The sequence below is a fragment of the Bacillus rossius genome, chromosome 1 (genome assembly GCF_032445375.1).
Source record: "Bacillus rossius redtenbacheri isolate Brsri chromosome 1, Brsri_v3, whole genome shotgun sequence".
NCBI classification, from domain to species: domain Eukaryota; kingdom Metazoa; phylum Arthropoda; class Insecta; order Phasmatodea; family Bacillidae; genus Bacillus; species Bacillus rossius.
This window is the reverse complement of record NC_086330.1, coordinates 260,668,047-260,682,628: the sequence shown is the minus strand read 5'-3', so window position 1 is coordinate 260,682,628 and position 14,582 is coordinate 260,668,047. Positions and strand designations below refer to the sequence as shown.

General features: G+C 38.2%; 1 protein-coding gene across 6 annotated transcripts in view; it reads right to left on the bottom strand.

The window, feature by feature from the left end:
• LOC134527522 (caskin-2) overlaps positions 1-14,582 on the bottom strand; it is a 386,358-nt gene that overhangs the window by 95,008 nt on the left and 276,768 nt on the right. The window lies entirely within an intron of this gene.

Here is a 14,582-nt window from a genome sequence, read left to right as displayed (position 1 = left end):
AGTAGTAGCGCTAATGCTAATGGGGGAAAAAAATCGCGCATTAAATTATCTCTAGGATAGACTTCCATATTTATTCTGTATACCAGAAAAAAAAATTTCCGTTAGTGATTTGGCTGTTGGCTTGTTAGGAGTTCTAACGTAGTAGCCTGTGATTTGATATTTCTTCTGCCGAGAGTCCTGCTGGTGAGTAGCAGGTACACCTCGAAGGTGTTGTATTTTAGCCGGTCTCGAGGTGTAGGTCTCTCGGAGAGCGAGTGGATGTCGGCTGGCCGGCGCCATCACGCGGAGCGAGACTCGCCGGCGCTGCACTTCCGGCGGCGCCCGTCGGCGTGGACCCGAGCCAGCGACACCGACTTCAGAGCGACTTATCCCCCGAGCAGCTATTCCTGCGCGGCGGGCGGCCAGCTATGTCTATATCTGCCCGCGACCCGACACGCAGTGCCTCGGCGAGGCGCAGCCACAGCCCGTCTGCAGCACACGGATCGCCACTTTCATACCACCCAGCTTCTTATTTCGTGTACAATCGATAATTATCGGTTTCACTATTCAGCATGTCTATAAAATATGTCCCAGTTATATAACTTAATATTTTCAACTGTAAGCATTGTAGTGTGTTGGTTCAAGGTCACAATTAAAGAGTACTAAAATAGTTTTATATAAGCGCATGCGCGAGTACGGTTTTTTTTTTTTTCGCTTGCAACGCCACCTGTGTTGAAAGAATAGCTCTTTACCCAATTAATAGAGGGTTGGATTGGTCGTTATGGTCGATATGAAAGAGCTCTTTTTAGCAGGCCTACGCGTTCAACTAGCATAACGCCATGCGATTTTTTTTTCTTTGGAGGTTTACAAAAGATCGTGTCTACGTTCTGCCGCTACCTAATGATTTGCCAGAGTTGAGAAGTAGAATTGAAGAGATTAGTGCTTCCATTACTCCGCACTTGTTAACCAAAGTGTGTGAAGAATTGGACTTCAGGTTGGATGTGTGCCGTATAAATAAAGGTGAACATTTGTAATAAAAACTAGGTTAGTTTACCTTTAATTTGTTCTATGTTTTGTTGTGAATAGTCTAAATTAAAATGTTATAATACAGCATTGAAAATGGGACATTCTTTTATGGACAAACTGTATTTTAAATACGTATTACTAAAGTGTTATTTTTTAAGACCATTATATAGTGCCTTCGATAGCTATTGAAGTTGCATAGGTACATTATTAAGGAAAAAAATACATAATTTCCAAACACGAGTTATCGTTTTACAGAAGGACTGTTGTAGCAGTCGGTCACTATAAATAAGAAACATTACATTAATCATTTATAATATTTTCAATATTGAAAGATATTAAAAAAATACTGATTTCAAGAATGGTTGAAACCAAGATGACGTCGTCCATAAGTAGAGAATTGTTTATTATCCGATGATTTTCTTGTTAAAATAAAACAATAAAATGTATTTCCGAAAATTACATTCTCAATTTTAGTCTTAAAAATATTTTTTTCTTTACTATATTTAAAAAACATTTTTTTTAAATTATAAAGTTGCGTCTAAAACTTTTGTGCCCTTGGCAACATAGCACACTGAAACGAGTACAGCTCTACTATCAGATACAGTGCATTGCAAAGAGAGAGTAAATGCCGAGTAAAATGCACACTGCAGTCTAAGGATTGGACTGCCCGCTATACTGCAATGCGGTAAGTCCGCGCCAGCGGTTCCTTGCTTGTGACTGGCGACCGTCTGCGAGAGAAGCCAGTGCCCTGTTTGCCCGGCCAGTCCAGAAGTGCGACTCTTACATGCACCAGCCGCGTCTTGTAGTGCGAGTTCAAGACAACCCGCCTTCCGCCGGTAACCGTGTTATCAAATTCCAAAAACACGGGTAGGCGGCATCAAAACTCCCGCCTACTTGTAGTCTCCGAGCGCTGCGGACTACTAGGCGGTGCCTCTAATGTTGAATGCTGGCAAGCAGTGTTCTTATTTTCTGCTGTACCCACGATCCGTAGCCGTCAAGATGGCAGACTCGCGCGTGACGGCATGCAACCGTATATGCTGGTTTTTGACGTGACGTCTAATAAATCGATGAACGCCGACTGCACGCACGAAAAAGTGTCCCGTAACGCACATTGTCCCACTACGGATGTGTCCTGTTATGCTCATTGTACGCATGCGTGGCATATCTCTTCCACTCGTTTGGAACAACCATCGATTTGACTTTTTAATCATATATTTTCGTCGTTCGAATTATTAATATTATGTAATTTAACGATCGTCTACCGATTTTCAGTACAATCGGTACGGTTATTTAAAAGTAATGTTGAATATTCAATTACGTTTTTAACGAAGAATGGTGTTTTACAGTTACACATAAAAATTCAAATTACACCCGGGATCTTTTGCACAATGTTTTAAAAAATATTGTAACACATAAATAAGTTTGGTGTATTTGGGATGCGTATTTGTTAAAAAATCGTGTTATAAAAACGAAATAATATTATTCGCCTACCGTGCTGCCATCTACGGTGACGGACGCGAACCGAATGAATCGCGTTATCTATCCGCTATCGCGGGAACCAGGCACTCCTCAATACATATTTTCCTGTGTTTATCGCGAGGGGCGTTATTATTAATGAATTGTAAATAAAATTTCGTGGCCGGGGCCACAATTGCATATAATTTTGAGCACTGGTAGACATAAAAACCCAATTATTCTCGACGGATTTTAATCTCTGGTTTTCATTGCTTATTACAACAAGAATTTCGGCAAAGGTAAATTATTTTTGCATTTTAAAAATCTGATTACTAGTATAATTTCAAGTATTTATTCTTTTATTATTTAAAAAAAAGGTAGCATCCGTCGGCGAGTGCAGTAATAATAGGTTATGTTAGATATTTGATTACAGTTTATTTATATGAAAACTTGTTCATAATTATATTTAAACGAAAAGTTAATATGGTTTTCATTGCTTATTACAACAACAACTTTGGCAATAAAGGTTAATTATTCTTGCATTTTAAAAATCTGATTACTAGTATAATTTCAAGTATTTATTCTTTTATTATTAAAAAAGTAGCATCTGTCGGCGAGTGCAGTAATAATAGGTTATGTTACAATTGACTAAAGAATTATGGTGATTCATATAATTTATGATAGATATTTGATTACAGTTTATTTATATGAAAACTTGTTCCTAATTATATTTCAACTTTATAGCTAAATGCCAGTTTTGACGTGACAACGTCTAATAAATCGATGAACGCCGGCTGCACGCACGAAAAAGGATGAATCATTGTCCCGTTACGCACATTGTACGGTTACGCTTTGCCCGTTACGCTCATTGTACGCTTGCGCCGCATCTATCTCTCTTCCACTCGATTGGAACAACCATCGGGTTGACTTTTTCGAGGCACATTAAACTTGAAACACTCCCATTCATTTCCTACTTTTCCTATCATCGTCCTATCCTTAACAGAATAACACAGATTGGAAGAAGTTAAATATCAAACATGTATAAACGTTATAGTTAAAATAATCTGTTCGTTAAGGTAATAAACATATTTGAATTAATGAGTGCAAATAAAAGTAAATTCATCAATTAAATTGTAGATTTCATTTCATTCCTTCTTTGTATAAAAGTTATAGTTAAAATAATCTCTTCGTTAAAGTAATAAACATATTTGAATTAATGAGTGCAAATAAAAGTAAATTTATCAATTAAATTGTAGATTTCATTTCACTCCTTTGTATCCATACAAAATAGTGCTAATTCAATAAAAATTATTAAATTTTATTCATAAAAGTTTGCAATCATTTCATTAATGTTTTGTTATGACGTTGACACGTTAAACTATCGTCCGTAAACCGACTTTACAGACAACCAATTATTTTTTGTGGACATCGGGAAACGCACCGAAATTATTGGCATGTAAAATGGAACGTTGTCATAGTGAAACCATTCTGGTGTGTATGTAGTAAACTTAAATAATCTTAATGTCAACTAACGATAACTTTAAAAATCCGTCTTTAAACTATCTTTATTATATTTATGATGTGACGTCTCAAACGCAGTTCATGCGTTTGTGTAGCACAACGGCAAAGTGCATAGTGCCAAAGACCCAAGAATGCAGCTAACATTAATTAACATCTTGTCAGTATATAAAGCATTTTACAGTTTTAAATACCTCATCATTACATTACGTAAACTGCACCTTATGCAAAAATTTTATTGATTGTATTTGTTCCACGAATTACTGTAAAAACGTTTCATGCATATTCCGGTCAAGTTTGTTGAAAATTATTTAAAACATTTATTTAAAAAATAAAAACACGAGTAATTTATAAAAATAGGTGCGTGTAGCCTACTTATGTACTCGCTCGGGATATATACTTCTTTTTGATTTCATTTAAACTTATTTTAAACTTTTATTTAAAATAAACAATACGTATTAATACAAGTAATTCATAAAGATGTTACATATACTTATGTACACGCGTAAGAATGTACTATACTTCTTTTTTATTTAATTTTATAAAATACTACGTATTGCTAGGGCTTTACGGAGTGTGAAGTCTTTTTTAGAGCGAGTAATTCAAATACAAAATTTATGGTTTTATTTCAGAAATTCAAACAACTGGTGGATGGGAAATGGAAGTGTTTTTTCTATCAGATGTACACAGTAAATTGTGTCTGCTTCTTGATATCAAGTGTGAAAAATTTCATCAAGAAGTACCGAAATTCTTATTAAATGGGTGCAAATGTTGGATGGGTTAGAGTTTAAAAATCTTATGTAGAAAATTATATTCATTACTCTGTTTTCAAAATCAAACATAAGACAGTAAATTTTGTCAAGTGTGCAAAATTTCATCATTAAGTTCCAAAATTATCCTTTAAATAGTGGGGAAAAGAAGGATATGTTGGTTTTACAGTGATTTTCCTAGCTTTTCGAAATTCGTTTTAGACAAAATTGGTCCACCGTTCAAAATTTCGTCCAGAAAAACCAGGATTCCGCTTTGAGGGGTGAAAATGGGCGATGGGGGTGGTTATTTTCTAAATCTTATGTGAACAGTAAAATTCCTCTAGTTTTGTAAGTCAAGTGTGCAAAATGTATTCAGCTCGGAATAAAACTGTAGGTTAGTATAAGAAACAAACTTAACACTACTTTCTATATCCAATCAATAACTACGACTAACGACTGTGTTTATAAGCTGTATTTTAATTGTAAGTAAAACCTAAAGGTTCTATGCCTAACTAATGTAAAATAACAAAACCAACGGACTGGGATACGTATTAAGATTGATAACATTTGGTTAAGAAAAAACCGTAATAATATCATTTTCTTCAACTAAGGTGTTTTAAAATTTAAAAAAATATATATATAGGATAACAATTTAACATCCCTGCGAAATTACCGTGATTTTAACTAAATAACTTTAATTCACTACACTATGCACATAATCATTCAGTTAAACTGACATATTAATTTAATTAGATTTATTACTATTAAGGTAGTAATCCCAGGATTTCAACGTAATTTTGATTTTGGATTTTTTTTTCTTTTCGTGACTATTAAAGTTTATGAAATAAATGTCACGATAGTTTTGCTGAAACAAAGTTTGATTTGGCGCACCAACACGCTTGGTACGTTCAAGAAAGGTAATAGGCGTATGCTGCAACACGTGGGTCAACCATCTTGACGACTTCGGTTCGTCGGTAGCGATGACAGGTTCTCCCGCCTGTGGACCATTGTGGTATTCTCAAACACTAACGACAAGCCACAGGCGAGAGTTCGACCGCACCTCGTCGCTCACGACGACAGATCGTCAATTTCCAAGCCCCTGTGCACGAGGCTACAGTCACTGGCCACGTGAATGAAATTTTCGACTGGAACCATCCACAGTCATAGCCTCGCGTCCGGGGGGCTAGTAAAAGGACGCTCTAGTTGTCCGAGCGTCAGTGGCTTGTCGTTAGTATCTGAGAATACCACGACACCCACGCAGGCGGGAAAACCCGTAATTGCTAGAGAGAGGAAAATTTTGCGTATTCATTTCGTGATACGATAAAATTAAAACAATTATTACTTTGTGTTTTTTTTTCTGCTATTGGTTCTCTGTTAAATTATATCTTGGCCAATTAGAGACCCTCAATCAGAGAAGAAGCGAATCACGAATTACCCAGCTGAGCCGCCTCACAAGTCAGCAGCCAATGAACAGGCGACGTTTGCCCGTGTATGCAGAGGGCCGTGAATCCATCCTGAAAGTTATTGAACCCGAGAATTTTCCCAATTCCTAGTAATTTCCCACACATACCGCCTACTCGCAATGTTCATTTGAGTATTTCACCCCAGAGCGCGCTTGCTTTCACAATGGCTGTGCTTCGTGTGCCGACAGCAGTGGCACATAGAATAATTTTTTCAGGGAGAGAGGAGGGTTGGATTTAAAAAAAAAATGACAATTTTAACACGTGTTACTCAAAAACTTATATAACACGCTGACATATGGGCCTACAAAGTAGCAGTAGGCGACGTGGCGGTCTCTCACAGTTGAAATTGCAGGTGTTGTAACAACTTATCTATCACCTGTCATCACCCAAAATAACATCATTCCTTCACTGATATTTTGCAAATTTGTTTCGAACATGGGAGGGGGTATGCCCTCCGCCTTCGTCAACCACTGGCTTACAGTGGGCGGGCACCCGAAAACTCACACGATGCTACACTGTTTATGCACGCATCTGGTCTCGAAGTCTTTTAGCAAAATATACGTACTCCGACGTAGAGTGTACCACGAAACATTTTTTATGATTCGAAATGAATAAACTCAAGGCACCACGCCAACTAAGGTTTTGAAGTTCTTAATGGACAAGTGGCATTTTGCCGGCTATATATACGACTATAGATAGAGTCTTTCCTGGTCGTCAATGAAACTGCGAATTATTCCTGGCCCTATCCATTACTAGAGTCACTACAGGCTGGACTAAATTTGCCGATACATAATCAAGTCTTTTTAGAATGTTCATTGGTGGGTAACAAGGCGGTTTACTTGTGATTGGGTAACCACTTCTACTTGTTTATAAGTGGCTGAGGGTCGTGTAAAAAGGACTGTTAAATCATCAACGTGAAGCAGTTGTACATGTGAATCAAGTATACTTTGCTATCAAGTATAACCGCGAATTGATTTAATTAGGGACTGTAAAAATGAGCGGGTTCAATGGCCTCCAGGATAGACTTCCAAATTTCTCTGAGAACTCAGGCAAATGTCTCACGCTCATTGGCTGCTGACTTGTGAAACGTCTCAACTGGGTTGCTGATTCGATACGTTTATGGCTTAATATTCTCCGTAGGTGCATAGTTATCCAGATGTGTAGACAATAACAGAAACAGCAGAAAGCCTATCAACACATTAAATCCGCAAATTATTCTGGTCTCTATTAAAAACTTACGAGGCGCGATCAAAAATTACGATGTATAATTTTATTACGAACAGAGTAACAACTAGTCTCCTTCAACACGCTCTCCTTGGCTAGCGATGCGCACTTATTCCAGTGTTGAGTCCATGGAGGAAGCATGTCTGTAAGGGCCTTCAGCTGCTGCGTCGTGGCCCTCTGTGTCGGGAATGGAGTTGAAACATTTTACTTTTAGCACGTACCATTTTTCTAGTTCTCTGTTTCGCAAAAAAAAAAAAAAAAAAAAAAAAAAAAAAAAAAATATGATTAGAGATACGGATATTTCGCGCGATCATTTAGTTGCAATAGTTGCAAGTCAGATTGCAAATCTTCACACTCTCCTCTGTGTTCATGATTGGCCCGCAGTTATCTGAACACGCCCCTCTACGACCGTGAGCCAACGATGCCCAGCTAGGGAAGAAGTAAGCTTATCAGTTGGCGACAATTAACGATTAAGAAATCAACCAATGGGAAAGCAAACATGGGTTGAGCACACCCACGACGAATTCGCGAAATATCCGGCTTTCTATCCAAGAAGCGCGACAGACACGGTAAACACGACCTCACTCTCCCGGCTCCGGGAGCCGACTGACAAGTCACAGCTCGACACTATCTCGGCGCATCAGGCTATCGGGCTTATTTAGCAGTCGCTGCTATAAACAATAATCAGCTCGCTCAGGGCCATCGCCGAGAGCTGCAGGAATCACGCTGATGTCGCGCGCGACAACCTTCCCGCCTGCGCTCGGCCCAGCGTGTGCCAGGCGACCCGCCATGTGGCCTTGGCGCGCAAGGCGAGGGCTCACGTGGGAAGGGCCGCGTGGGCGGTCCACTGCGGGACGTGGGGACATCGGCCATGGGCAACTCGGCGGCGCGGACCTAGGTGCTCGCGCCAGGGGGCAGGCGAATTTGTAAAACAAACCATCTTCCAGGAAAATCATTCCAGTTTTGTGATTACTGCTTAGTGTGACACCAACAATTCCGTTATTAATTATTTATACAGACCGGAAAAATTCGCGAATTCGATTCGCATAAGGCTGAAATTCAAATACCTTCAGGTAGCTTCTGCTATTGGCCCACTGTTCATATGTACAACTCTGGGCCAATGAGAAAACCTCAACCAAAGAATTATCGAATCACAAGAAATCCAGTTAGGCGACTCACAAGTCAGCAGACAATGAACTGGCGTTATTTACCCGAGTGTACAGAGGACGGTGTAGTGTATCCGGAAGGTCCCTAGTTATTTATGCAGAGCGAGTCTGGATTCGACCGACGAACCGGTTCAACGTGACCAAAGAAGTTGAAAACCTTTTTTTTACGACTTATGGTCGAAAGAGCTTACCAAGGCTGGTATAAGTCCTTGAAGTTGGGGCTTAACGAAATTGTTATTGCAAATATTAGAGGAAGTATTTGAGATGGAACACTGGGCGTCTCGAATATGTTTAACTGAATGAAGTATTACAAACAACGCGAATATTGTGGCTGTAGAAAAATTATTTTATTGAAATAATTGGGAGTAGTAACACGTCATAAAATTACGTGGAAAATAAAAGTCTAACTCCCAATTATTTCAATGAGATAATTTTTCTGCAACCACATATATTCGCAGGGGTTGTAGAACAAATCAGTTAAACATAATCCAGACACTCAGTGCTCCATCTTAAAGACTTTAACTATTAATTACAATAAGAATGTTATTCAAACTCAACTTCAAATGCGTATGCCAACCTTGGGAAGCACTTTAGGCCATAAGTTGTACAAATGTTTTCAACTTGTTTTGTCGTCATTAACTTTGAGCCGAAGTTTGTTGGTCGAATGCAGACTCATCCTGTATAGTTAATTACTAACAAGGTTGAAAATATCAAAAAGGATTTATTTTATCATTAACATAGAAACTATAATGAATATTAATATTCAAACGTGAAAAGTACGTAAATATACCTGCAACCCTATCGCTTATAAACAAAAGACTGGCTCTTAACAAAAAAAATAACAATTTTCTTTAGTAATGAGTAGAGCCACGATTATTATGTATGATAAAAACACCTATAAAAACATCAATACTTAAAAAATCGACTGTCAAAAATAAAACAATTTTAATTTTATTTTATATAAATTCGAATTGCATAATTTGCATTCCGCTGATCCATAATATGGCTTTTGGTGAAAATATATTTATTGAAGAATTTTCATTCGGGACTTATCATATCACGAAATGAATCCACGAACCTTTCCGGTTCCAACAATAGTCATTCTAGCGCACAAACATTAGCATTCTAGACTGTCGCTAAAACACGCGATGATTTTGCACACCCATGAAGTGACAGTTGCAGTCACTTTTTAACCTCGCAGTCGCCATGATGCCACGCCCAAAACATTGCGAAAATGGTGGATAACCACGTCTAATGATGGTTAGTAAGTATGGATTAGAATCTCCGTCGTTAAGCACAGCCACTTCCAATAAACACAGTCATTAAAACTGTTTCCACAATACAAACACTAAACTTCAGCCAATGGTCTGTGCGTCCAACAGACATAACAAAGACCGCGTGCTGAAAAGTACCGGCCTCACTCAGTTACAATGTAACCATGCAGACGTGGGCCAACCCCTGCTAATGCCACTGAAAACCAACTTGAGACTCTCACGAATTCAGTAGCCAATGAACAGGTGACATCGACCCTGCAGGAGGCGGCCCTGAAGGTCCTGAACCCAGGGCTTTTTCCAGTCGCTATTTATAAACACGCGAGGTTATCGCTACTGCACGTCTTCCTGGCCGGACGCCTCGTCGAGTGGCGTGAAGGATGATGAAGAGGGAAGGGGGTTTCACGGAAACCAGTTCCGTGCTCAGGGGAAGCTGTTCAACCCAAGAAGATACACCGCAAGAAAAAGTTCATAAAATTTTATATAATATGATTTGGGGCAGGCATTCTTCGCGAATAGATCTGTACGCATATTAGACTGCAACATGGCATACGCGCACCAGCGGTTTCTTCCTTGTGATTGGCAGCCGTCTGCCAGAAGAAGTCGTTGCCTTATTTTACCGAGCCACTCAAGACGCGTTTGCTGTGATTGGTGTTGTAACAATCGTCATGCACCTGAAAGAAAGACGCCCAATCACGAAACACACACTATGCTACAGTGTTTTTAACTTTCAGCTAATCGAGGAAATTTTTCGCAAAATATGCATGTCCCTAACAATGGTTTAATAATTTTACATGTCTATAGTGTTAGTTTGGAAAATTATTACAGGTGGTTGATTGTACACAATGTTTCTAGAAAACGAAATAATACTTCAGGGTTCGGTTAAAATACACGAATGATATATTTTTATTTCAATAACTAACTGTATAAATTATTCAATATTTTAATTTTATTATGTTTTATTATGCTAATTAATGTGCACAGTTGATACTGGAACACTTTTCAACGAAATGTTTACAAATAACTTTAACATTGTGGGACAACACAAAGCATAAATGCCTGGGTAAGAGTCTGAAATCAGTAGGTATAACTGCGAACAATATTTTGTAATGATACAGTTTTTTTTTATGTAAATGTACAAATTTAAAAATTTCTACAATTTTACATGAATATTACTGTTCCACTTACAAAAAAAATTCAGCGTATAAAAGGAAACTTAAAAAAATATATATAACATTATAGGGGACATTGTAGGGACCAGAAAAATCGCTGTTTCAGTGGTCTCTAGGATTGAATCCACAGTCCTCTGCATACTGGAGTAAATATCCCCTGCTCATTGGCTGCTGACTCGAGAGTTGTCTAGACTGGGTTGCCTGTGATTGGACACTTCTTTAGCTGAGGGTCTCCCATTGGCCCACAGTCCTCCAGATAAACCGTAAGCCAATGGCAGAAGAATCGCGAAGGTATAATTGTTTCCATGTTAGCCTGTTGCGAAATGAATCCGCGAAGTTTTCCGATCTCTATAGATGTGCCATAATATTCACTAAAAGTGGCACACCACAGACTGCTTCATTTCGCGATAAGCTGCTGCAATTGGTCCACACAGTCCTATGTGCGACTCAATGATAAACACGCAGCAACAGAAAAGTATCGAATCAGAGGCAACCTAGGTAGACTGAGCAGCCAATGAACACAGGAGATTGACTCGAATGGAATCCACCCTGGAGATCACTGAGCCCGCTCCAGTCTCTAGGTAAGCCTTGCCAGGACGCTGGAAAAACAAAAACCGGTGTGTATTTACGTGTATTGTTTGAATGGACCATCGTTTATCTGGCACCAGGTAAACGACATAAAACAATTGGTGATAAATACGACAACACCGGATTTATTGAACTGCAGGATTGACTCCACGTGCTTGAAAAAAATTACAAGGAATATGTTTTTACTTTTACCAGCCTTTGTAGAAGTACAACAATGTTTCTTGTAATATCATTTGCTTGTAAAATTACAAGAGCAATGCTTATGACGCCACAAAATAAACTATTGTATAAAAGCGTTAGTTACCGGCAGGTCGCAGCAATCTCGTACTTAAGCACAAACGTGATAAACCTGATTTTCGCACGAAACTAGAACTTTAGCTTTCCAGAGGCTTAAAGCATGCTTTAAAACCATATTTCTTTTATATATATATATATTTATATTCGTAGCTGATTGTTTAGTCTAGTGGCCATAGTTTCTGCCTCTCGCTCTTAGCATGTGACATATCTTCAATCGGTACGAAACCAACGCAATGCAATGATGATAAGAGACAACGCAAATTTAAGTTGGCCGCCTACACCCACCAGAATAACATCAAAATGAGAATATTATTTGTGATTTGGTACAAAGCTCTGCCTTGTAGTTTTACAGGAGGTATCGTTGGCAACTAAGTTGCTAACGATTTTCTTGTAAGGGTAAATGTTTTTAAGTTATACTTCTTTAGGCGCGTTATGAAAAAATGATAAGGGTGAATTTTTACGATGCGCGCGCAGCAGGCAACAAAAATTCGCAGGATGAAAAAGAGCTACATACAAATAAAATTTATATATGTGTTCTTAAATCATATATGTACTTTAGTAATTGATATTGAATAGTGGTCCATACATTTAAAAAAAAAAAAACATTTTTTTAAATATTGGTGATAGAAGATGTGTTTATAATCTTTTACCAGTGTATTTATGTAAGTGAGGTTATTTCCCGTATGTATTATTTATTTACATTATAAATTATATTTTCTTTATATTTTTTATAATTAAAACTAATAAATTAGAATAAACATTTAGCATATAAATTGATTTTCATTATTAATTAAAATTTATTTTGACTATCGTACTAATATAATAAATAATTAATTTTATATACGTGTTTATATTAATATTGAGTACTGAGTAATTATTAATGTTTAAATTTGATTGAATTAATACTTTACCAACCGTATTTATAATATCACACCAGTAGTCTACTTTTATTATTTTATTTCTATTAATTATTTGCATGCAAAATTGAAGTTTGTTTATTGCGTGAAGAAAGAGTAACACCCGGGCCGGCGCACCCCAGGCTGCAGGCGGTGAGCTCGGTGCTGTGGTGCTGTGGTGCCGTGGTGCTGTGGTGCTGTCTGGAGGCGCGCGCCGCGGCGAGTGGGCTGGAGACGGCACCAATTGGCCCCGATTGCCGCGCCAATAAAGTCGACCCCCGCACGTCGGGCAGGCCGCGCCTCGGCCTTCCGGGAGCGACCGAGCTACACGCGAGCGAGCACGGCTTTCACTGGCACGTTAGGGGCGTGTGTCTCCTTACAGGTCATTATTTTATTATTACGTTTAACACACTTAAACTTATTGACTTTTTACTGGCCGAACGTCTACAAATTTATATATATACATATATATATATATATATATATAATGCATACTTTTGGGCATAATTAGCGGGAAAATTTGAATTTTAAAATTTTTTTTTGAGGAATATAGATAAGGAAAAACAAATGGAATAAATAACTGAAAGTTTTGGGGTTCAAAGGCAATGCTGGTGGCTACTGCGTAACGTGGTTAAAAATTCTTTTAGAAAATTTTATCTGATGATTTTAAAAGGCCGAATAAAATATATTTTAAACCGAAAAAGTTCTAGTTTAATATTCAATTTCATTATTCTTATACATACTACACAAAAACGTTAAAAATGCAACTTTGTCAGTTAATTATGCAAAAAGTACGCGACATAGATCTATATATATATAAAGCTGGCATATTTAACGGCGTGGAACGTAAATATAAAATAATGACCTGGAATGGGACATCGGCCGCTATCGACCCTGACACTAACAACCACACTGCGTAAAAACAGATCTAGTTTTGTCCCGCACGATGCCGTGATCTGCGCCGCAGAATCCCCAAACGCCTGCATAATAAACTTTTACGTAGAAACACGATTGTTTAGCGGAAACATTTCACTCCAGATTAGACTCAACTCGCCAGTACAAAATAGGCCTATGATACTTTTATGAACGCTCGCTGGTCGACAACCGGGTCACAAACAAGCTTTGGCGGGCTGCACGTGATTGGGTGATCACTTCTCCTCCTTGTTTGTAACTGGCTGAAGGTCGTCAAGGAAGCAACAAGCGAACTATAGTCCAATCATCAACGCGATGCAGACGCACATGAGTTTGAAGTCTACTCTGCTACCTATTGAATCCGCGGGGTAACTGTGGTTCTATTCATTCGTTCTACTAAAATGTTGTAACTGTACTTTCTGTCTTTATATTCATTAATAAAATAAAGGATTTTTTTTTTTTTCATTGAGGATTTATTAGATACTATGGTTAGCATTCCAAGACACAAAAAATACGGGTTTAGGTGTTGAATATACTACCTGTACTCCTACAGTATTCCAAGTGAAAGATAGGAGACGGCCAGTTCTGTCTGTATATCTGGGGCACGGACTTTAGTGTCCTATCATCTATCAATTGCCAATATGTTGCCAGAAATCCGCGCATGAGCAAAGCTCACATTTTCGTTGGTTCCGTCCAGATGGCGGACCCGCGTCTGACACCATTAACTAGTATATATTCAATTTCGTAAATATCGGAGGATGTACCAAATTTATTGGTGTGCCAAATGAAACTTTATGGTAGTGAAACTATTCTGGAATACATTTTGTACACTTAAATGGTCATAACAAGAAACAATCGCAACATAA